Source organism: Metopolophium dirhodum, chromosome 5 (assembly GCF_019925205.1).
Source record: "Metopolophium dirhodum isolate CAU chromosome 5, ASM1992520v1, whole genome shotgun sequence".
NCBI classification, from domain to species: domain Eukaryota; kingdom Metazoa; phylum Arthropoda; class Insecta; order Hemiptera; family Aphididae; genus Metopolophium; species Metopolophium dirhodum.
Genome location: NC_083564.1, coordinates 38,272,657 through 38,299,401, shown reverse-complemented (window position 1 = coordinate 38,299,401; position 26,745 = coordinate 38,272,657). Strand labels below are relative to the sequence as shown.

Below are 26,745 nucleotides of genomic sequence, written 5' to 3'. Positions count from 1 at the left end.
AATAAAACACAAAACTATATATTAAATTAAAACTATTGATTTTATACATTTTCTATTTACAAAAGCTCATAAGTATTGAAAACCTTATAAAATCCTAAAACAATTATATTTTAAAATACATTTTATAATTTGTTGTGGTAAAAAAATCATTATTTAATGTTGGCTGTATTTAAGTTTTTAATAACTATACTGGTACAATTCTATCTGACAGTTTTTAAGACCGTGTTAAAAACTATGATAATTAGTTAACATCTAATTTCCTGCCCTATCCTAACCTAACCTAACCTAACCAAATTAATAATATTTAAATATTTCCTTTCATTGTTATGTTTACAATATCGATTACCTTGATAGTTAGTAGGAAAAGATCATCGCAAAGCTCACGACCGGTGATGGTAGTCGTCTATCATTACCATAGCTTCAACTAATCATAGGTTTACCTAACTAACCTTCTTATGACTTATTTTAGGACACATTGAATAAAAAGATCCTGATTTGCAGGTTGCTGAACTTAAGTGTTTGATTATCAAGTTGATCCTTAGATTGTTGACAACCTTAATCCATGCTATGGATGAAGCCCATAGATAATAAAAATATGGATAGTCCACGCCTATTTTAAATACATTTCAGGCCGCGTTTCCGGAGGTGAAGGAAATTGAGGCTCCTTTATATTGATAGTCGATACTCGAGTTGGCCTCAATTGTTCCCCTCGAAGATCAGACCGCTGATAAGACTATTATATCCTATTCATTATGTTATATCTTTATTATCTATGATGGAGCCATACCCAGCTCACTCGTGTAAACAATTTGAAGCACATAAAAGCGATCAACGCGTCTCTATCTACTTTATTGGTGGACGGCACATTAACTACGGTCCCTCAACTTACTTAGGCAACCTTGAGGCATTTCCTTTTAGGAAATTAATTAAATCCTCAAACATAACTTTTAATTCAAGAGTTTGTAACTAATACAATCATAATATAATATGAGTATAGTACATTTCGTAATATGTTTTTATAATATTTACTGTTAGTGAAATATTAAGTTTGTATTTCTAATATAATATATGTTATGATATTTATGGACGACACTTGCACCATGGTCCCTCGATATAGGAATGTGGCTACCCGGCACATATCTTTTAGATAAATGATTAAATACTTAATCAAGTCTTCCAATTTACTAAACTTTGTTACGAACACGGAATACCTACGTATAAAACTAACGACGCGCTACCTAACCGCTGACCACCGTACAAATATATAGCTAGCCGCTCACCGTAGCGCGCCCTTTTCAACGGAACAGTTGCGTATCAATAACAAACGCATTGGTGACCATAAGAAATATCGTTAATTCAACACGCACGGTCGGCTGTCTAAGTACATATAAGAGAGCCCGGCCAACACAGAGAGGGACTATCGTTAGCTCCAGTAGCCACTGGTTAATGCTAAAGCGGTTCTCGGCCACCCTTGGGAAGGCTTGAACCACTGATGCGTTCGGCCTTCACACAGTGACACCGCCGAGTATACGGGTCAGATCGAGCAGAGCACCTGCCGCCGCCGTCGACACTCATTTTTCTCACCTCGCCGCGCACCACGTTCTCGGCTACCTTCCGTTGCAAGCTAGAACGGGCCGACCCATCGCCGCTACGTACATTATAATAATACCGGTCGAGCACGTCTTTTATTGACGGCCGCCGTATTAACTTGCGATCGTTCCGAACCGTATTCACCGTTATCGCGTGTTCCGCCGCCGTGATTGTGGGCCGTGTAGTCCAAACGTATAATCTTATCGACTTTAATCTCTTTCAATACCACCGCCGTCGAACGAATTAATATCATCATCATTTATTACGACATAGAGTGCGACGCCGGACAATCATATTGCAACCGTCGTCCTCATCACACGCCAATACCTACCCCACGGAACACTAAACGTGACTTCATTCGTGGGTACGATATTATAGAGATCTAATTCGACGAAACCGTGAGTAATTTGTTATTTATAATTGTGAATGGGAATATATTATTGTAAAATCCGCGAGTCATATTATTATGGTCTAAAAAGACGTATTCCAACCGTAGAAGTATTTATTTATTTATTTTTTTTTTTTTTTTGTTTTTTTTTTTTTCACGATACCAAAATTAAATTCTGTTTATATTCTTATTTATTACCACTACGCCGAAATGCTGTTTATATTCTTATTTATTATATGTCTATATTATATACAAAAGCTTATAACTAATGTTGTCACGAATCAATAAAAATTAACATGATTACCTAAAAATCCATGCATTGTAATCTTATATATAAAAATGAATCGCAAAATGTGTTGGTAAGCGCATAACTCAACAACGCCTGGACCGATTTGGCTGAAATTTTTTTTTAACTGTTCTGAATTGCCAGGAGAAGGTTTTTATGAACGAACATTTTTAAAAAGTCTACCGAATAAGTAGAAAAAGTGCAAAAATTATTTATTGTTTTTTTTGATTTGAACCCGATACCGTTAAAATATAAAAAATAAATTAAAACTATAATATTTTTTTGTTGTCATGGAAATGTTAAAGACAATATTTATTCAATTTAATTGTTTGAATAAAATATAAAAAAAAATTACTGGGAAGACCTTAAAAAAATTTGTATTAAAAAAACATAATAATTTAATTTTGATATACCTCCTATACGACGAAGCAATTTAGGTAGAATAACCCGAAATGCTACCAACCAAGCTAATTACCGATCTAACCAAAGTCCACAAGAACGTGACGACAGAAATGAACGTGAAAGAATTCGGATATCACAAACGCGTGAAGTGCGAACGCGAAATTCTACTAATAATCGCGCAAACTTGAATCGAGCTGCTTTTAGTTACGATGTGTCAATTGACTACAGTAACTACCAGTGTGTTGTTATTGGTTCTATGAACTCAGTTTGCTCATATTTTAAGGCTTTGAAATACAAAAACGAGGCCAATGGTTTGTGTTGCGCAAATGGTATAGTGAAATTGATACCATTGGATCCACCACCAGAGCCGTTGTACTCATTGGTTTCAGGAATAGGAACAGATTCCATACACTTTTTGACAAATATCCAACAATATAACAATTGCTTTCAAATGACTTCATTTGGGGCAACAAATGTAGTTCGTGAAAGTTTTATGCCAACTTTCAAGGTATGTATTATAGCAGTTAATCATAATTATTTGTTGATCATTTTTATATTATAGATTCAGTTTTAGTGACACCTTAATTATTTTGAAACACAATATAATTATTTGATGATTTTAATATTCATCGGTATTAATCTGGAAAACCCATGTTTCTCACATGGTCAATTGTAAGTTGCCTGTTCCCGTGTTGGGAAACCATCAGATTTGTTTGTCTATGCGCCAGGTGATCAAACAAAAACATCGTATACCACAAAGCACTACAATGAATATATAACTGATTTTTGTTAATAATTATAATTGAAATGATTAACAAAAAAGTAATTCCTTACTTATAAATGATTATATATGTTTTATTTAATTATTTTTTATTCACAACGCACTATTACCAGGGTGACGGTTCTGTTCAGGAGAATTTTTTGCGTCGAATATAACATGTGTAGGAACAAAAAAATTGCAAAATTAAAAATATACTGGACAGGACGAGTCAGGTGACGGGGAGGTGATACACAAATATGTAATTATATTTGTTATTTTTATTCATTGAAGAGGTACGATTTTTAACGAATAAATTTTGAACACCATACACTGAATATTAAATAACGAATTGAACAAAGTTTGAGTCATAAAGGGTTGGCATACATTTAACGGGAAACGAAGTGCACGGGATCAGCTAGTTTATTTATATATGTAATCGTATTAGGTACAATTCCTAACCGTTACAACTTTTATATTTTGTAGATAATTTGAAGAAAAATTTAAAATTGAAGAGAGACTGTGTGAATTAACAAAATTTTTGGTATGAAATGTTTATTTGAACACCTGTTATAATGTATTATATTGAACTTAAGTTAATTTTTTATAATGTACTATAGTAAACATTTGAACATTTATTACAATATACGTATATTATACATAGATTTCAAGTATGATTTTTTTTAGTTTTTTTTTTTGAAAGTTACCCACCTATACTACAATACAAGACACTTTATTTTTATATTTTGAAGCAATATATGTTTTGGATTATTTACATCTATATAAACTAAATTTCAGACCCATAGTTTAGTATTTAAAGTTTGTATGATCAAAGTCGTGGAACCAAATTTTATCAGACTCTACTAGAATGTTGTAGTTAAATTAAACTATAATATAGGTATGTGGAATAACAGTACCTAACCTTCTATGATAATTTGTTATGAATATAATATTTTAAGTAATAGCTCAAATTTAGCACTTTTACGGTACTTAATACATTTTCCTAATATTTTAACAGAAATTATGGAGCTAAAAATATAGAAATTATACCTATATTATGTCACGGTCCATAGTTCATAGTTTTGTTTCATTTATAATAATAATGCTTTTTAATATACTTTTTCATAAATTAATATTTATTACAGTTGGCTGTTATGATTTGTTTGAACTATTAGTACGTATTTTTTTGGGAGATCCTTATTATTACAACACCGTTACCAATATGCGTTTTTTTTTTGTTAGTTAATATAATTGCATGTTTTCATGATTTCTTCGTATTTATGCTTATTTTCTTAAAATGTTTTTATATTTTCGGTTCATCCGTTACCTATCTACATACCTACCTACCAAGTGTGTAAATAAAGAATTTTTTTGTAAACCAATTTGAATTATAATTTATTTATTTAAAAAAATTTTAATAAAAACGTTTTCATTCAGTATTTTTTTGAATTTTAAGTGCATATTTTTGAATATTTTAGTGCATATATTTGCCTGTTTTTAGTGCATACATGCAGGCAAATATTTAACACTTTTTCATTGCATTAAATTTACAGCCCGGCTAATTACTTTTACTTCCAATCATAATACCTACCACAGTTAATGTTAAATGTCAAATTGTCAACAATCAACTGCTTCTTCAACTTGATAACACTAAGAGGATGTCAGATTTTTAGCGCACCATTTATTTCTCTCTCTGACCCAATGATTTTAGTGTTTTCTTAATCGTACATTTGGTATGCTACGCGTGGGTCAAAGATGGAAAACAAATAGTGCGCTGACATCCCAACCAGCAACAAGTTTACACGAGTGAGCTGGGTATGGCTCCATCATAGATAATAAAGATATGGATAGGACATAATGGGGTACTATGTCAAGTGTTCGAAAGTCATGTGTTAGAAAGTCAAGTGTTATAAATTTAAGTCTCATAAGAGTCATGTGTTATAAAACGGATTTCTCATAAAAATCATGTGTTATAATATAATATTATTAGAGTACCTACATACATACATGTTCCTTATCGTTTAATCGTTCTAAAAGAGCATAAAGAAACAGAAGTAACCGTAGAACGCTTAATAACAAACTCAACGTCCATTTCCAAAAATACAAACGACCAAAATATCCGACTACAAAATATATGTAAACGATTAGAACAGAACCCTGAGTATGATATAAAAGAATTTCTTAAAGCAATTGTTTCAAATTTTAAATTTTAAACATTTTTACAATTATTCCTTTTTTTTAAATTGTTTAACATTAACATTTTAATTCACACATAATATATAGTTAATTCAATTTTTTATATCTACTGTAATTTTTATAATAGGTACATAACTTTTATGACATATGATTTTTATAAGAAATATATTTTATAACATTTGATTTTTATGACACTTAATATTATAATATCTGACCTTATAACACATGACCTAGATTCCATAATAGTCTTATCAGCGGTCTTCGAGGGGAACAATAAATTGAGGCCAAATAAAATATACTTATATCGACTATCGACTATAAATATAAAGGAGCCTCAATTGCCTTCCCCTCCGAGAACGCGGCCTCAAATGTATTTAACATAGACGTGGACTATCCATATCTTTATTTTCTATGGGCTTCATCCATAGCATGGATTAAGGTGTCAATAATCAAAGGATCAACTTGACAATCGAACCCTTAAGTTCGGCAATCTGCAACTCAGGATCTTTTTATTCAAAGTGTCCTAATGAGTCATAAGAAGGTTAGTTAGGTAAACCTATGGTTAGTTGAAGCCAAAGAGTCAATAGGGCCTTTGCAATTCAAGATATTTTCCTACGTATTCGGCATTGTTAACATAACTATTCTACCTTTACACTTTTTCTTCCCCCGTCTCTCACAGCTATATACAGGTTCAGCCACTCTCATTCCACACCTCCATATGATCGGTATTCTGTCTATCCATCTCTTCTTCAGTCTTCTCGCCCATCATTTCTCCGTTAAATTAACTTCTATAGCCGCTCTCACTATCTCTTATCATACAGTGACCGAACCACCTAAACCTATTCTCTCTTGTTTTCACTACAATATGTACACTAGCCTACACTACCCTTAATTAATTAATTTCTTATTCTATCCTCTTTTGTACCTTAACACCTTACTTATTATTCTCATATCTGCTACTCTCACTCCACTTACCTACCCTAACCTTACATTTCTTTTTCATCTTTCCCTTTCATACACCAAACATTCTGAAATCCTGTTGACCCATTTCCTTATCTTCGCCGTGTGTGATATACACTTCCTAATTCCTATTCACTCAGTCTCTAGTTACATACAAGTCATCGTACTTGATTATCGGTGAAAATATTTAAATATCATTGAGCGAATTCCCTACTCGAAAGAATTTCTTAAAAAAATATCATACCTCACCAATTTTCTAATTTTGAACACGACTTTATTGATAGCCCGAATAGTGTTATACCAGTATAGTTACAATACAAATATTGAAAATTTTCGGGCAATACATCCCCTGATCAATTAACTATAATAAAAAAAACCTACTGAGAAATAAGAAAGTACATACCCCGTGACGGAATCAAAATCTGCTACGAAACTTAGTCTTCGAAACACTGAAACGTTCACACATTTCAATCTGCTTATGATATATTATTCCCAGTTTGAAAATGTTCACTGACGAATGCCATTTCTGAAATAACACGCATCTTATGCAGTAAAATGTTCTACAATATTCTAATGACCTATGCGTTACAGTCTACAGATATTATATAAGCCTACCAATAAATACCTAATATTAATTTTTATTACACAGAGTTTGTATTTTTAAATGTTGTATTCAAGGATTTGTTAGTTTTATTTTTATACCTAACAAAAATTACATTTATTCACAAGTCAATTATGAACTAGAACTCGACTACGAGTAAGACAGCGTTTGGATTGTTCAGACTGGCGTATAATTTATTATTATTATACATTGCTCCTTTGGTAGGCAGTAGTAAACGTATATGCTTCTACGTTACTTAGTTAACAGATTTTCCGCGACAATAAATATTTAATTCAAGTCTAAAAAGTAAATGTAAGACCAAAATAATATAAAAACAAACTTACGCATATAATATCAAAATATCAAATAGTGAAATGTGAAAATTTGAAGAAAATTTCCTATAGGTATATCCCGTAAAACCCCCAAAATAAAACGTACGTTTGAGGTGTTCTCTTGAAACCCAAATGTTTAATGCCCGTATCCTGTATGCGTAGAAAATGTATGTTTCACATTTAACGAAAACTAAAACTATCGTGACGGAACTGAATTACGAAGAACGTATAAAACAAAAATAATCGTCACCAAGTGATAGGTATAAATGTATAATCTGCTATGTACTTACAAATCATATTAAATAACATTAATCATTATGTATTTTCTTAATTTGTTAAAAATTATTCTACTATAACAATAAATTAACAGTTGTAGGCAAAGTATTATAATGTATGGTATTTTTCATAATATCCTAATTTTAGTACACCTATAACAACTGGATTTTTAAAACTACTCTACGTCTAGCGGATATATAAGTTTGTCTGACAATAAATATTTACATTAGGTCTACCGCGTCAACAGAGTAGTAGGAAAAAACTTACGTAATTATTTATTCTTCCGGTGAAACGGGTTCCCTTCGAGTGTATAATATTGTCTAGTGTCAGAGCTGTGTATCTCCGCCAAGGAAAATGCATCGCGCGTCTTCATATCTCCAATCCAAAAGTTCAGTCTGGTATCTGGAAGTATTGAGATTAATGACATTTATAAAAATAGGCACCTAGTTTAATAACCAGAATGGAACGAAATATGTGAGTACGTATTGGAATCGCTGTTTGTCTCAGACGATTGTCATTTGCCATAGATTATTTATAATTATAACCTCACCGTCCTAATCATAGAAAATATATATATGGTCCTAACCGATGGATGATGGATATTTTTACATTATCTTCAAAAAAACATTTATTTGTTTCTACTACACGCAAATGCGGTAAATTGAATTCAAATTTATAATATAGATAACGGTTTTTTTTACTTGGTAACCATTTATTTATTACTTGGTTTATAAACAAATTAATTCTAATTGATATAAAATAGTAATTATATAAAAATAGTTTTATTGATCTCAATATTTAAAAATAATGTTTCAAATAAAATAATAAAAAAAATTTAAGAAATACCTATTAATTAATATGTATTACCTAAATAACAAAATAACTAAATAAATTCGTGTTTTTTTTTAAACATTTTCACGCCCCCCCCCCCCCTTACGAAATTGTGTCACTCCTCCTTAGAGTGGTGCGCCCCTTAGGTTAAGAGCCCTTGAAATAGTGTATGTTAAAAAATCAGCCATATCCTTCCCCCCCCCCCTTGACAAAATCATTTGACTCATTTAGCTACTTTATGAATTAAGAACGATACATTGAACGTACAAAACTGTACCTACCTACATAATAGTTATCAACCTATTAACCCATCAATAATATTATATTTTTTATTGTGTACACTAATCGATTGGTATATACAAAATAACGTTAAGTTATAAATAAGACGTAGATTTAAATGCATTAAAAATACGATTTAATGCACTTATATTACAAAGCTTAATAAAATGGCCAGAAAAATTAAAAGTCCAATTTAAACGAATATAAAATAGAATTTAGATAAGTGTATAGGTAGTGTATTCGTTATATTTTGAGTTAGCACATCAGTCGATCAGATGCTATTTAATATTTTAAAATAAAAATATTCGACAGTAATTCCATATTGGCAAGTGTTGTTTTCTATAACTGAAGACTGAAGTTATAGTGTCGAACATAATGGGTACGTAAAAAAATAGAAATATAAGAAAAAAAATTACTTTTATTTAATTGTATTTAATTTTTTTCTAATAAGTTTTTATAAAATTGACTTAACCAATAAATTATATATTAATTAATAATTTTTAAAACATTGTGTTCAAAAAAATAAAAAAAATGTGATTTTAATTAGAGTCTTGTAATATACCTACCTATATTTAAAAAATAAATAAATATAATAATAACTGTTGAACTTTTAGGGACATAATAGGTAACACATTCGTGTATTTAGTATTACACTATTTATATACCTATACGAGTATATGAGTAGGTATATTATTCATAAGTGCGCACATATCAGGATAGGCAGTTGACCATTCCATGAATATACTTTTATGTGTACATGGTTATACATCCCTAATCCCTATGATATAGAATATAGATATTAGGTGAACAATAGAAGTTAAGTATGTGACACTAAATTAATAGTTACCTATAACTTATAACGTTGTATTTGGAAAAAAAATTACCAGTTATTAATTAAAATTGTATCTTATGACTATTATCAGTTATAAGTCATAACATATATTTCTATAAATTAAACCAAAATATTTATATATTTATATTAAGTACCCTGTATATAGGTATGCACCTATTAATTATAATTATTCTACAAACAGGGACTGGAAAAACGACGACGGCGTTTATATCTCGCGTATTTTATACATTTCTAGTCCGGAACTAAAATATGCGCCTACAACACTTGGATAGCACATTTTTCGTGACATTAAATATTTGTTTTAACTTTTAAGTCTTAAAAGTAAATTTAAGCCCCAAAAGAATATAAAAACAAACTTACTTTAATTATCGACTCCTTCGGCGGAATCCGTGACGTGTGTGAACTGCGACGCCCATGAAGAAACGCTCCAGAATACAGCCAGACTTAGAATATTGTGATTTATGAAAAATAAAATTATACGAAACGCAGTAAGTTTTTTGCTCATATCTTCTTTGCTTATTGAAATTTTAATCGACTGTGTCTTCTGCAACGACTTTGAGATTTGACATAGATTAAATAAATAAATGATAGATATCATACTAGGTACGTCAATATGATGAATCCACGGATATAATATAATGCAACTTTTTATATCAAAGAGTTCTGTGTTAAGGACCAATTTGTTCATTGAAATTTGATATGACAATAAACCAAAATAGTTTATAATTTTGAATTTGAATTATAATAATATGATATAGGTATTATTTAAATTATTATTTTCGTTTATCAATTTAATTATTGCTTAAGGTGGTGAATAGATATCAGAAGCACAAGAATATTTTTATAAGAGCATATTGTATTTTATGAATTATTAAATACAAATGTGATTACTGGATTTTAGAGTTAACATAAAGCCATAAACGTATACAGTAAACTCATCAAATACTATAATACCAACTATATTTTTACAATGATGTGTTTTTTTTTTTAATATTTTTAATTATTTTTTCTTGTGGTCTGTGTAAACGATAAGTATTCGTAATAAATATTCAATTTTCATATATAATATTATTTTATAGGCACTCAGTTTATGTAATCATATGTATATTTTTAGTTTAGTTTAGTTGTAGGTATTTAGTAAATAATAATAGGTATACGAAATTGTGTTTTCGAATAGCAATTTATTGTTTGTATTACTATCTACACCATAATAGGGAACTAAAATTTTGTAAATGATGTACAAATGTATTTTTGGTGTTTTAAGGCTGCTGTAAGATCAATTTATGAAAATCCTTGCATTAAATTGTTAGGATTATTTGATATGAATAATTATTTTATTACATATAGGTTTATTACATATTGGTAAGTCGATCAGAAACTATATTTACACTGAATGTTAATAGTAAAAAGCTATTAAAAAATCTATTATTTGTATTTATTTGTTAATAATTATTTAGACTTAAATATTAGCAGTAATCTTGTTCCTTTCATAAAATGTTTTTAAATTATTTTTAATTTAATTTACATTTATCCCAAAGTGATCTCTGAATAATCATTCAATGATGAATTTAATAGTTACATTCTCGGTTACATTAATTGGATTATAAATTAAAATAAACTACAGTTTCCAGCTTCTACTAAAACATTATTTTATATTTTATTTTATGTTTTTAATTTTTTTAACGCAGTCTGCACCTTGTGTTGGTGATTTTACACGTAATATAATAAAATTGATACTAGTGATGAGTAGGTAAGTACCTTATTGTTTAATCAAATTATTTACACGATTATTAACTAAAAAAATATCTATGAAGTATAAACATCCGCATTTCCATTAACTATAAATTCATAATTATATGAGCTATACATGTTACATATATTTTTCGAAAAAACTATTTAAAAAAACAAGAATAATTCCTATTTGATGTCACACGGGTTGATCTAGCAACTGACTGCTAAGACAACTGTGCAATTTTTTTTAAGCATAATACGTTTTGAAAACGTCCAGAAAAGAGTTTGTTTTAAGACTGTCTGTCTTGATAACAACTAATTTAATTTAGAGTGTATTGTTATATTATATTATAATGAAATTAATAATTATAGTAAAATATATAATTGCAAGACATTTATTACCTATATCTATAGCCATCTAGGGTATAAACTACACTAAAAAAAGTGTAAGTATGCTAATAAAATATATGAGGTGTATAATGTATTTATGTATATAAAAATATAAAATATAAAGATTAATAACATTATATTGTTTTAAATACTTTGCGCAAGCCTAAGGTGATACCCGGCGCATAGTATAACATGCAAAAAGGTGCGTATTAAACTTGGCGTGGTGAAACGAAGACGGTCTCGCGTATATTATACATTGCGCTATTGGGATTAAACTTATAAATGCTTCCACGTCACGTAGTTAACAGATTGTCCGTGGCAACAAATATTTAATTTAAGTCTAAAAAGTAAATGTAAAATAGTAGGTAATAATATGAAAACAAACTTACTCGTAAACATCTACTCTTCCGGTGAAACGTAGCTAGAGTGCCGCCATCGCCGAAGAAACAGCTATCTTCATCCATCTTTATCTAATCATCTCACTCCGATGAACTCAAACTTGAAAGTATCGAAATACTTAATGAAAATAACCTGATCATAATGAAATTTGGGAGTTTGTATTAAAACTTACATTATAATATGTACGGTTTAACGAACTGTCCGTTTATATTAGTGGCTTATTATTTTTTTGTTCACTGAAATCAAAATATACAATATATTATATTTATAATACAATAGTATTTGCTGAAATTATTAGAATTGTTAACCGTCGCCGACGAATTTCGACAATTGACGATTGCCATAGATATTATAAAATATATTGTTTATTATGATAAATCCATAGAACTTAGATATTATAGTATTATCTACTACTATCAGTATTATCAGTACCTATACGGTATATTGATAAATCGTATGTTGTTTTACAGAAATATTTGTCATCTGCAATGCACCTATTCTGGTTTTCTATTTCAATTATAGTTCGCATGCCAAATTTAACTATACAAACTGGTCCGCAAGTTTATAGACATTCTAATACATTCTCCCGCCAGTGAAAATAGACAAAGTGTTTGAGAAGTTATATTTTTTTGGTACCTAATTAATTTACAATATAAATTATTATAAGTTACCTATGTAGGTACTTGTCCAAAACTCGACTACCTGCAAATAATTGGTTTTTATGGTATAGCCTTACGAAGTTCACGATTTTCGGTGTTTTACGCAACCGTACAACGCTTAAAGTTTCCTGGGCTTAAGTATTACAAATTAATTTTTTTTTTAATCTAGGTAAATCAACGTTTTAAAATTGATGATACAAAAATAATTCTGACACCCACTCATGGTGGTTTTACATAAGAAGTCGAGGGATGTTTATGATTTTAATTGTTCGAGCAAGCGCAGTGTGCGAGTGACTACATCGGATACATTATATGAAAATACCAAAAAGTTCAATTAGCTATAATATAACTTAAAAATAAGATTGACCGCCAAATTCAGACTTCTCTGTCGTTTTCAGTTAAAAACTAATGATTTTCGGCAATTATCTTTTGAAATATCGTTCATAATTCGTTGTAACTTGTAATTTATATACCTATTTTAAAAATATTATTCGTGGGTGATTGAAACGTCTAAAATGTATTATTATATACAAATATGATAATAAACAAATAATAATAACTCAATTTAACCGGCTACGGTATTAATAATATTTAATTAGATCAATAAAAGACGTATAGTATACAATATCCTAGGCTGTCAAATCGTCTCCACTTGGAATCGTTTTTCGTATACAATGATATTATATCATTGAATTCAAATGAAACACTATCCATAACAGTCACCCACTTGTACCCTACTGTTCAGCAGAGTCACTTCCAAATTTTATTTTTTTTTAATTGACCTCCCTTCTTATTTAAATTCTGACATACGAGTTTTGGTTAAGTACCTACCTACATAATAGGTACCTATATAACTTATAATTCATATTTTAATTTAATTACCAAAGAAATATAACTTCCCAGGCACGCCCGGAAAACCGTCGTCTGTCGAACTTTAGTACATAGTGTACAATGATGAAAGAACTGTAATATCACGCGTCTCTTAATACATTTATTTTGGTCACTAATGATATTATTATTAATTTCGTTGATCCATAGACATAAAAAAAACATTTTTTAATTGTTTTATATGCCTACGGTTACATCTTATATTATACTATAATTTATTTCTTCTTACTTAATAAGAGTTTCTTATTTCAAATTAGTCATATATTTATAAATCTTAAATTACGATCTAACTATAAATAAGATAATTAATATGAAAACTATGATAGTATAATTAATAAAGATTTTTAATTTTTCTCTTTAATTCTAAAATTTAAAAATAAAGTTTTCTTATAATTATAAATAAGTCTTTACAAAAATTTTATTCACAAACATGATTCAAAAAAAAATTTGAAATTAATTATATTGTGTGAATACACATTACAAACTTCAAACTAAAATGTCCAGAATCTCAAACAGAAAAACTATTCAAAATATTTAGTTCGTTAAAAAAGGATTATTCGTGTGGCACCAGGTTATCAATGTTAAAAAAATTCGGCTAGAGTTAAAATCATAAAAAAAATTTGACCACGACGCCCTCAGGCAAATGCGTTTTAGAAAACCAAAAAAAAATGTCGAAAAAATTGTATTTTAGGAATACACATTACAAAGTACAAACTAAAACGTCCAGAATCTTAAACAGAAAAACTAAAAGAAATATTTAGTTCATGAAAGAAGGATTATTCATAGGGCACTAAGTTATCAATGTTCAAGTATATACAAAAAATTCAAGTGGAGTAAAATTACTAAAAAAGAAATTGAAGGAGGGTGTTGGCGCCTGCAGGCAAAAGCATTTTAGAAAACAAAAAAAATTATACTGTAGGAAAACACATTACAAAGTTCAAACTATAACGTTCAGAATCTTAAACAGAAAAAAATATTCAAAATATTTAGTTCATTAATTTTGGATTATTCAGAGGGCACCAACTTATCAATGTTTAAAAAGTATATACGAAAAATTCAACTAGAATTACATAACAAAAAAAAAAATTGACCTGCAGGAAGATGCAATTTCAGGAACTAATAAAAACATGTAGAAGAAATTAAATAGTAGGAACACACATTACAAAGTACAAACTAAAATACTTAAACAGAAAAAACTAATAGAAATATAATATAGTTTATTCAAGTTTTGTGAGAGTACAGAGCTTTTTTAAAGCTAAGCAAACCACCCACAACTTGAGGGGAACACTAAAGTTGTGACCTACGAGCCGCGCCGCGCGACAAGCCTAAGAAAGCGGAACTCGTAGGTTTTAACACCATATGGGGTAATTGAAACGCCATTTAATAAATAAATGATGAAAAACTGAATTTAGAGTAATAAGAATTATAATAATTTGTATTAAACAATAAACATGACAATAATAATGATAAGATGTGGCTCCCGCACACGATACTACAATGGTTGAATAATTTTGAAATACATTTTGAAAATAATAATTGTTTTGACATATGGCAGTTATAGGAGTATAATAATTATGAGGTAAATAATAATTTGGCGCACCCGACTAGTGCGTTATAATATTATATGCGTAATAATATCAACAAAGGAAAAACGGGAAATTTTTGCGCAAAGTCCGTTTTCGAAAAAATCGATTTTGGTTTTTGGTGCAATTCTAAAACAAATGACCCTAGGTACATTAAATTTTGACTAAATGCTTATATCAGCATTTTCTATACACCATAACATTTTCCAAATATTTTGACTATTTTGAGCTGTTTACGAACATTGTCAGTTTTCAATTTTTTTAGTTTTTTTTTCTTTAAATATCAATAAAGTTTTATCTGTTGAGTAAAAAAGCTTGAAAATTTAATAGAAGGCTCCTAAGTTATTGTTTCAAAGGCAGATGAAAAAAATTATAAATCATTAGTCACAGTTTTTATTTATAAGCATTTAAAGTTCAAATTTTGACAAAATACTGAAAAATCACGAAAATTAGCAAATTATTTTGAGTTGAGAATTCATAAAAATTTTTCTTTTTAAATCTAAGATTTGAAAATGTAATATAAGATTAATCATAAGTTTGTCTACCTTTATCAAAAAAAAATTTCTACAAGAAAGTCAAATTAAACTTTTATGAACGTTTGAAATTCATATTTTTACAACATTTGATATTTACTCGATTTCTCATGTAACGATTTTCTTATTTTGTTGTAATTAAAAAACGTATGACTGTAGATACATGAAAATTTCACTGAATGTTTATATTAGAATTTTCTATACACCATACAATTTTGAAAATATTTTGACTCTTTTTGAGCTGTTTACGGACATAGTCAGTTTTCAATTATTTTAGTTTTTATTTCTTTAAATATCAATAAAATTTTATTCGTTGGGTAGAAAAGCGTGAAAATTTAATATAAGGCTGCTGATATATCGTTATAATAGCAGTTAAAAAATATTAAAAATGCATAGGCTCAATTTTTATTTATAAGCATTTAAAGTTCAAATTTTGACAACATTTATCAAATTTATAATTTAATAATTATTTTGTAGTTAAAAATGTATAAAATGTTCAACTTTTGTAGCTGAGGATTAAAAATTTAAAACAAGATTCCACGTAAATAGGTTATATATAAATTACTTTATTCACTATAATATCATCAAATATACTTTGTAATATCATAGGCTGACGACCGTTTTCGCTCAGAATCGTTTATTAATACAGTGTTGATTTTGTAGATGGGTAGTAATAAATTAACTGTACATTCAGGATTACATGCATTCAGGTGAATAATTATAAGATTGCAATGATAGATGTAAGATGTAAGATATATTGTTGATTCATCAATACGATGCTGGGTGGACTTGAGGACTTCCCATGTTCAGCGACCGGCGTCGACCCGTTTTGTGGCGCAGCGGAAACTTCGTACAGCTGACTGTTCGACAAAGACACTGTAATATTATTTATACTTAATCGTAATAATGGGTATAATGAGTTTAATATTATATTATATTACAATAAATATTAAGTACCTATATTATTAGCTTCTAATAATTGGGACGTCATTTTTGTAGATATTGATCCGGACAAAATTATGCTGGCCCAACGCTATGCCACGGTTTATGGCGTACCTATCCGATGAAATTGTTGGAGACTCTTTCAAACTGGGCAATCTGATAAACGGTGACGTGATCGTTACTTCGCGGCCATCATAGGGTATACACAAAAATGTAGGTCATCGGGCTGTCGGCTGTATGTATGATAAAGTCCTGGAAGTGGGGATTACAATAGTCCCGAAAATGCTGTTACACCTCAACCTTAATAAAAACAAAGAATGATTAAAAAATGGCAACGGAATTGGCCTACAAATCTGAAAATATGTTTATGGACAGATAACTTCTCAACGTAATACCTATTATGACCGATCCAATAATAACTTTCCATAGGTACATCAGACCTATGTGCGACGGCTGCTCACCAACGTATCGACATCCACCAGATAACTTTGGTAAGTTTTCAAACTATACCGCTCATTCTTGCGGAATGCTAAAGAAAATTAATTTATTAGATAAATATTATACTATAACAATTTTTAAATATAGACGTTTTCAACTCACAGTTATGCAGATGGATGTCGACCGGTTTGGGAGCGACGTCTGATACACCATTGTTCTAATGAATTCAAACATGGATAATATATTATTATAATATTTTTATATGTATATAGGTACGGTTAGGTATATTAAATTAATTAAGTAGGTACTATATTAATATAGTCTATTAATTATTTTTTTACTATGCTTTTATTGTATCAAAATATACACAATGAATTATAACTTACATTATTGGACTGGACATACAGCAACGTCGAGTTGAGGTACCTGTCCATAAACACATTTTCATCAGCAAAATATAATATAAAATATAAAGTAAAGAAATGCATAAAGAAAAAACTGTATTTTTATTCATACAATTTTGAAATCAAAAACATTAGAACAAGATAATGCTGTCTTGATAAATTAAAAATATTTGAAGATTTTATTTGTCATACGTTTACATGGCAATAGTAAAATTCTATTAAGCCTATTAGGTACGTAAACAACATTTATTAATATGACAAATATTTAAAATTTCAAAAAAGGGGGACCCTTGTGTTAATACCCCTCACTTTGTTTTTTTGGTTAGCGCTGGAAGTTTTTGTGTAAAAACGTCGGGACCTGGTGCAAATTTCTGCACAAACGATGCACAAACGTTTGGCACCTTAAAAATTTCAATTTTCCAAAAAGAGGGTGTCTCGTTTCAATGGCCCCCCCCCCCCTTACTTTGTTTTTTGGATAGCACTGGGAATTTTTGTGCACAAACGTCGGGACCTGGTGCACATTTCTGCACAAACGATGCACAAATGTTTGGCACGTTAAAAATTTCAATTTTCCAAAAAGAGGGTGTCTCATCGTTTCAATGCCCCCCCCCCCCACTTTATTTTTTGGATGGCGCTGAGAGTTTTTGTGCACAAACGTCGGGACCTGGTGCACATTTCTGCACAAACGATGTACAAACGTTTGGCACATTCAAAAATCCAAATATTCAATGTGGGGGGGGGGCTACCGTTTCAATGGCCCCCCCATTTTGTTTTAGGGATAGAGCTTTCAGTTTTTGTGCACAAACGATTGGACTTGGTGCAAATTTCTGCACAAAAAATGCACAAACGCTTGGCGTGGTCAGAAGTTCAAATTTCGAAAGTGGGGGGGCCATTGAAATAGACCTACTCAAAATAATTTGCTAATTTTCGTGAGTTTTCCGTATTTTGTCAACATTTGAACTTTAAATGCTTATAAATAAAAAATCTGCCTTTGAAACAATAACTTAGGAGCCTACTATTAAATTTTCAATCTTTTTTACTCAACAGATAAAATTTTATTGATTTTTATAGAAAAAAAAACTAAAAAAATTGAAAATGACAATGTCCGTAAGCAGCTCAAAAAGAGTGAAAATTTTATGGTGTATAGAAAATGCTAATATAAACATTCGGTGAAATTTCATATACCTACAGCCATTTGTATTAGAGTTACACCAAAAACCAAAATCGATTTTCTCGAAAACAGATTTTGCGTAAAAATTCCCGTTTTTCCTTAATTTTTCTTTTGTTTTTCACGTCGCTTTTGAAAACTACTAGGAAATTTTTACTTTTGACCCCCCAAAGTACCAACTAGATTCACTTTCCTATCAGAAAAAATACTGTTAAAGAAAATCCAAGCACTTTTACTGTCCTAAAAGGTGATGACGGACACAAAAATAAAAAAAAAACTCACATCATTGTAAAATCAATACGTTCATCGCTTCGCTCAGAATCTAAAATAAATAAAAAATAAAAAATGAAAAAAAACACAAATCATTATAAATTCAATACATACGCCGCTCCGCTAGAATCTAAAAATGTCAATTATTTAATTGTTTGATTTTTTGCTTTTCGAATAATATCAAAATAATAAAACATATCAAAAAATATATCAATATATTATAGAAGGTATATTTTCCATTTTTTTTCGAATAAAAACTTATTTAATTTTTTTTTCTTGTTGATGGGCCCATCATTTAAACATAAAATCTAGCAAGGGAATGCAATGCATACCTTGCTTACCCTATTGTTGCGGCACTGAACATAAGTCGTAAATGTATCCATATATAATACACTATATATTATATACTGTATTCTGGAACAAAGTTATATATACACATTGCAAAGTACAAACTACAATGCCCAGAACATTAAACAGAAAAAACTATTTAAAATATTTATTTCATAAAACAAGGATTATTCAAGAGGTACCAGATTGTCAATGTTTAAAAAATTTGGCTAGAGGTTAAATCATAAAAAAAAACTTGAAGGAGGGTGTTGGCGCCCGTAGGCAAATGCATTTTAGGAAACCAATGAAAAATTTTGAAAAAATTTAACTGTAAGAATACACATTACAAAGTACAAACTACAATGCCCAGAACATTAAACAGAAAAAACTATTTAAAATATTTATTTCATAAAACAAGGATTATTCAAGAGGTACCAGATTGTCAATGTTTAAAACATTTGGCTAGATGTTAAATCATAAAAAAAAACTTGAAGGAGGGTATTGGCGCCCACAGGCAAATGCATTTTAGGAAACCAATGAAAAATTTTGAAAAAATTTAACCGTAAGAATACACATTGCAAAGTACAAACTAAATTGCCCAGAATCTCAAAGAGAAAAACTATTTAAAATATTTATTTCATAAAAGAATGATATTTCATAGGGCACCAAGTTATCAATTTTCAAGTCAATACAAAATATTCAACTAGAGTTACATTACTAAAAAAAAAATTGAAGGAGGGTGTTGGCGCCCGCAGGCAAATGCATTTTAGGAAACCAAAAAAAAATTTTGAAAAAATTTAACTATAGGAATACACATTACGAAGTAAAAACTACAATGCCCAGAACATTAAACAGAAAAAACTATTTAAAATATTTATTTCATAAAACAAGGATTATTCAAGAGGTACCAGATTGTCGATGTTTAAAACATTTGGCTAGATGTTAAATCATAAAAAAAAACTTGAAGGAGGGTATTGGCGCCCACAGGTAAATGCATTTTAGGAAACCAATGAAAAATTTTGAAAAAATTTAACTGTAGGAATACACATTACAAAGTACAAACTACAATGCCTAGAATCTTAAACAGAAAAACTATTTATTAAAGAATGATTATTCATAGGGCACCAAGTTATCAATTTTCAAGTCAATACAAAATATTCAACTAGAGTTACATTACTAAAAAAAAAATTGAAGGAGGGTGTTGGCGCCCGCAGGCAAATGCATTTTAGGAAACCAAAAAAAAATTTTGAAAAAAATTAAATGTAGGAATACAAATTGCAAAGTACAAACTAAAATGCCTAGAACATTAAAGAGAAAAACTATTTAAAATATTTATTTCATAAAAGAATGATTATTCATAGGGCACCATGTTATCAATTTTCAAGTCAATACAAAATATTCAACTAGAGTTACATTACTAAAAAAAAAATTGAAGGAGGGTATTGCCGCCCGCAGGCAAATGCATTTTAGGAAACCAAAAAAAAATTTTGAAAAAATTTAACTGTAGGAATACACATTACAAAGTACAAACTACAATGCCCAGAACATTAAAGAGAAAAACTATTTAAAATATTTATTTCATAAAACAAGGATTATTCAAGAGGTACCAGATTGTCAATGTTTAAAAAATTTGGCCAGAGGTTAAATCATAAAAAAAAATTGAAGGAGGGTGTTGGCGCCCGCAGGCAAATGCATTTTAGGAAACCAAAAAAAAATTTTGAAAAAAATTAAATGTAGGAATACACATTGCAAAGTACAAACTAAATTGCCCAGAATCTTAAACAGAAAAACTATTTAAAATATATATTTCATAAAAGAATGATTATTTATAGGGCACCAAGTTATCAATTTTCAAGTCAATACAAAATATTCAACTAGAGTTACATTACTAAAAAAAAAAATTGAAGGAGGGTGTTAGCGCCCGCAGGCAAATGCATTTTAGGAAACCTAAAATAAATTTTGAAAAAAATTAACTGTAGGAATACACATTGCAAAGTACAAACTAAATTGCCCAGAATCTCAAAGAGAAAAACTATTTAAAATATTTATTTCATAAAAGAATGATTATTCATAGGGCACCAAGTTATCAATTTTCAAGTCAATACAAAATATTCAACTAGAGTTACATTACTAAAAAAAAAATTGAAGGAGGGTGTTGGCGCCCGCAGGCAAATGCATTTTAGGAAACCATAAAAAAAAATTTTGAAAAAAATTAAATGTAGGAATACACATTGCAAAGTACAAACTAAAATGCCTAGAATCTTAAACAGAAAAACTATTTATTAAAGAATGATTATTCATAGGGCACCAAGTTATAAATTTTCAAGTCAATACAAAATATTCAACTAGAGTTACATTACTAAAAAAAAAATTGAAGGAGGGTATTGCCGCCCGCAGGCAAATGCATTTTAGGAAACCAAAAAAAAATTTTGAAAAAATTTAACTGTAGGAATACACATTACAAAGTACAAACTACAATGCCCAGAACATTAAAGAGAAAAACTATTTAAAATATTTATTTCATAAAACAAGGATTATTCAAGAGGTACCAGATTGTCAATGTTTAAAAAATTTGGCCAGAGGTTAAATCATAAAAAAAAATTGAAGGAGGGGGTTGGCGCCCGCAGGCAAATGCATTTTAAGAAACCAAAAAAAAATTTTGAAAAAATTAAATGTAGGAATACACATTGCAAAGTACAAACTAAATTGCCCAGAATCTTAAACAGAAAAACTATTTAAAATATATATTTCATAAAAGAATGATTTTTTAAAGGGCACCAAGTTATCAATTTTCAAGTCAATACAAAATATTCAACTAGAGTTACATTACTAAAAAAAAAATTGAAGGAGGGTGTTGGCACCCGCAGGCAAATGCATTTTAGGAAACCAAAAAAAAATTTTGAAAAAAATTAAATGTAGGAATACACATTGCAAAGTACAAACTAAAATGCCTAGAATCTTAAACAGAAAAACTATTTATTAAAGAATGATTATTCATAGGGCACCAAGTTATCAATTTTCAAGTCAATACAAAATATTCAACTAGAGTTACATTACTAAAAAAAAAAATTGAAGGAGGGTATTGGCGCCCGCAGGCAAATGCATTTTAGGAAACCAAAAAAAAATTTTGAAAAAATTTAACTGTAGGAATACACATTACAAAGTACAAACTACAATGCCCAGAACATTAAACAGAAAAAACTATTTAAAATATTTATTTCATAAAACAAGGATTTTTCAAGAGGTACCAGATTGTCAACGTTTAAAACATTTGGCTAGATGTTAAATCATAAAAAAAAACTTGAAGGAGGGTATTGGCACCCACAGGCAAATGCATTTTAGGAAATCAATGAAAAATTTTGAAAAAATTTAACTGTAAGAATACACATTACAAAGTACAAACTACAATGCCCAGAACATTAAACAGAAAAAACTATTTAAAATATTAATTTCATTAAAGAATGATTATTCATAGGGCACCAAGTTATCAATTTTCAAGTCAATACAAAATATTCAACTAGAGGTACATTACTAAAAAAAAAATTGAAGGAGGGTGTTAGCGCCTGCAGGCAAATGCATTTTAGGAAACCTAAAATAAATTTTGAAAAAAATTAACTGTAGGAATACACATTGCAAAGTACAAACTAAATTGCCCAGAATCTCAAAGAGAAAAACTATTTAAAATATTTATTTCATAAAAGAATGATTATTCATAGGGCACCAAGTTATCAATTTTCAAGTCAATACAAAATATTCAACTAGAGTTACATTACTAAAAAAAAAATTGAAGGAGGGTGTTGGCGCCCGCAGGCAAATGCATTTTAGGAAACCAAAAAAAAATTTGAAAAAAATTTAACTGTAAGAATACACATTACAAAGTACAAACTACAATGCCCAGAACATTAAACAGAAAAAACAATTTAAAATATTTATTTCATTAAAGAATGATTATTCATAGGGCACCAAGTTATCAATTTTCAAGTCAATACAAAATATTCAACTAGAATTTGGCTAGAGGTTAAATCGTAAAAAAAAATTGAAGGAGGGTGTTGGCGCCCGCAGGCAAATGCATTTTAAGAAACCAAAAATAAATTTTGAAAAAAATTAACTGTAGGAATACACATTACAAAGTAAAAATTACAATGCCCAGAACATTAAACAGAAAAAACTATTTAAAATATTTATTTCATTAAAGAAAGATTATTCATAGGGCACCAAGTTATCAATTTTCAAGTCAATACAAAATATTCAACTAGAATTACATTACTAAAAAAAAAATTGAAGGAGGGTGTTGGCGTCCGCAGGCAAATGCATTTTAAGAAACCAAAAATAAATTTTGAAAAAATTAAACTGTAGGAATACACATTACAAAGTACAAACTAAAATGCCTAGAATCTTAAACAGAAAAACTATTTAAAATATTTATTTCATTAAAGAATGATTATTCATAGGGCACCAAGTTATCAATTTTCAAGTCAATACAAAATATTCAACTAGAATTTGGCTAGAGGTTAAATCATAAAAAAAAATTGAAGGAGGGTGTTGGCGCCCGCAGGCAAATGCATTTTAAGAAACCAAAAATAAATTTTGAAAAAAATTAACTGTAGGAATACACATTGCAAAGTACAAACTAAATTGCCCAGAATCTTAAACAGAAAAACTATTTAAAATATATATTTCATTAAGGAATGATTATTCATAGGGCACCAAGTTATCAATTTTCAAGTCAATACAAAATATTCAACTAGAGTTACATTACTAAAAAAAAAATTGAAGGAGGGTGTTGGCGCCCGCAGGCAAATGCATTTGAGGAAACCAAAAAAAAATTTTGAAAAAATTAAACTGTAGGAATACACATTACAAAGTACAAATTACAATGCCCAGAACATTAAACAGAAAAAACTATTTAAAATATTTATTTCATAAAACAAGGATTATTCAAGAGGTACCAGATTGTCAGTTTTAAAAATTTGGCTAGAGATTAAATCATAAAAAAAATTTGTTGGAGGGTGTTGGCGCCCGCAGGAAAATGCATTTTAGGAAACCAAAAAAAAATTTTGAAAAAATTTAACTGTAGGAATACACATTACAAAGTACAAACTACAATGCCTAGAATCTTAAACAGAAAAACTATTTAAAATATTTATTTCATTAAAGATTGATTATTCATAGGGCACCAAGTTATCAATTTTCAAGTCAATACAAAATATTCAACTAGAATTACATTACTAAAAAAAAAATTGAAGGAGGGTGTTGGCGCCCTCAGGCAAATGCATTTTAGGAAACCAAAAAAAAATTTTGAAAAAAATTAAGTGTAGGAATACACATTGCGAATTACAAACTAAATTGCCCACAATCTTAAACAGAAAAACTATTTAAAATATTTATTTAATAAAACAAGGATTATTCAAGAGGTACCAGATTGTCAATGTTTAAAAAATTTGGCCAGATGTTAAATCATAAAAAAAAATTGAAGGAGGGTGTTGGCGCCCGCAGGCAAATGCATTAGAGGAAACCAAAAAAAAATTTTGAAAAAAATTAAACTGTAGGAATACACATTACAAAGTACAAATTACAATGCCCAGAACATTAAACAGAAAAAACTATTTAAAATATTTATTTCATAAAACAAGGATTATTCAAGAGGTACCAGATTGTCAATGTTTAAAAAATTTGGCTAGAGGTTAAATCATAAAAAAAAACTTGAAGGAGGGTGTTGGCGCCCGCAGGCAAATGCATTTTAAGAAACCAAAAATAAATTTTGAAAAAATTAAACTGTAGGAATACACATTACAAAAGACAAACTAAAATGCCTAGAATCTTAAACAGAAAAACTATTTAAAATATTTATTTCATTAAAGAATGATTATTCATAGGGCACCAAGTTATCAATTTTCAAGTCAATACAAAATATTCAACTAGAATTACATTACTAAAAAAAAAATTGAAGGAGGTTGTTGGCGCCCGCAGGCAAATGCATTTTAAGAAACCAAAAATAAATTTTGAAAAAATTAAACTGTAGGAATACACATTACAAAGTACAAACTAAAATGCCTAGAATCTTAAACAGAAAAACTATTTAAAATATTTATTTCATTAAAGAATGATTATTCACAGGGCACCAAGTTATCAATTTTCAAGTCAATACAAAATATTCAACTAGAATTTGGCTAGAGGTTAAATCATAAAAAAAAATTGAAGGAGGGTGTTGGCGCCCGCAGGCAAACGCATTTTTGGAAACCAAAAAAAAATTTTGAAAAAAATTAAATGTAGGAATACACATTACAAAGTACAAACTAAAATGCCTAGAATCTTAAACAGAAAAACTATTTAAAATATTTATTTCATTAAAGAATGATTATTCATAGGGCACCAAGTTATCAATTTTCAAGTCAATACAAAATATTCAACTAGAATTTGGCTAGAGGTTAAATCGTAAAAAAAAATTGAAGGAGGGTGTTGGCGCCCGCAGGCAAATGCATTTTAAGAAACCAAAAATAAATTTTGAAAAAAATTAACTATAGGAATACACATTGCAAAGTACAAACTAAATTGCCCAGAATCTTAAACAGAAAAACTATTTAAAATATATATTTCATTAAAGAATGATTATTCATAGGGCACCAAGTTATCAATTTTCAAGTCAATACAAAATATTCAACTAGAGTTACATTACTAAAAAAAAAATTGAAGGAGGGTGTTGGCGCCCGCAGGCAAATGCATTTGAGGAAACCAAAAAAAAATTTTGAAAAAAATTAAGTGTAGGAATACACATTGCGAATTACAAACTAAATTGCCCAGAATCTTAAACAGAAAAACTATTTAAAATATTTATTTCATAAAACAAGGATTATTCAAGAGGTACCAGATTGTCAATGTTTAAAAAATTTGGCCAGATGTTAAATCATAAAAAAAAATTGAAGGAGGGTGTTGGCGCCCGCAGGCAAATGCATTAGAGGAAACCAAAAAAAAATTTTGAAAAAAATTAAACTTTTGGAATACACATTACAAAGTACAAATTACAATGCCCAGAACATTAAACAGAAAAAACTATTTAAAATATTTATTTCATAAAACAAGGATTAGTCAAGAGGTACCAGATTGTCAATGTTTAAAAAATTTGGCTAGAGGTTAAATCATAAAAAAAAACTTGAAGGAGGGTGTTGGCGCCCGCAGGCAAATGCATTTTAAGAAACCAAAAATAAATTTTGAAAAAATTAAACTGTAGGAATACACATTACAAAAGACAAACTAAAATGCCT

General features: G+C 29.2%; 1 long non-coding RNA gene across 1 annotated transcript; it reads right to left on the bottom strand.

Annotated features, from left to right (window-relative positions):
• Positions 1–16,590: 16,590 nt before the first annotated feature.
• On the bottom strand, positions 16,591–17,512 carry LOC132945938 (uncharacterized). The gene is made up of 4 exons (XR_009664620.1): positions 17,477–17,512; positions 17,272–17,405; positions 16,892–17,176; positions 16,591–16,810 (listed from the first exon to the last, which is right to left on the bottom strand). It is a non-coding gene; the product is annotated as an uncharacterized LOC132945938 (long non-coding RNA).
• Positions 17,513–26,745: the final 9,233 nt, after the last annotated feature.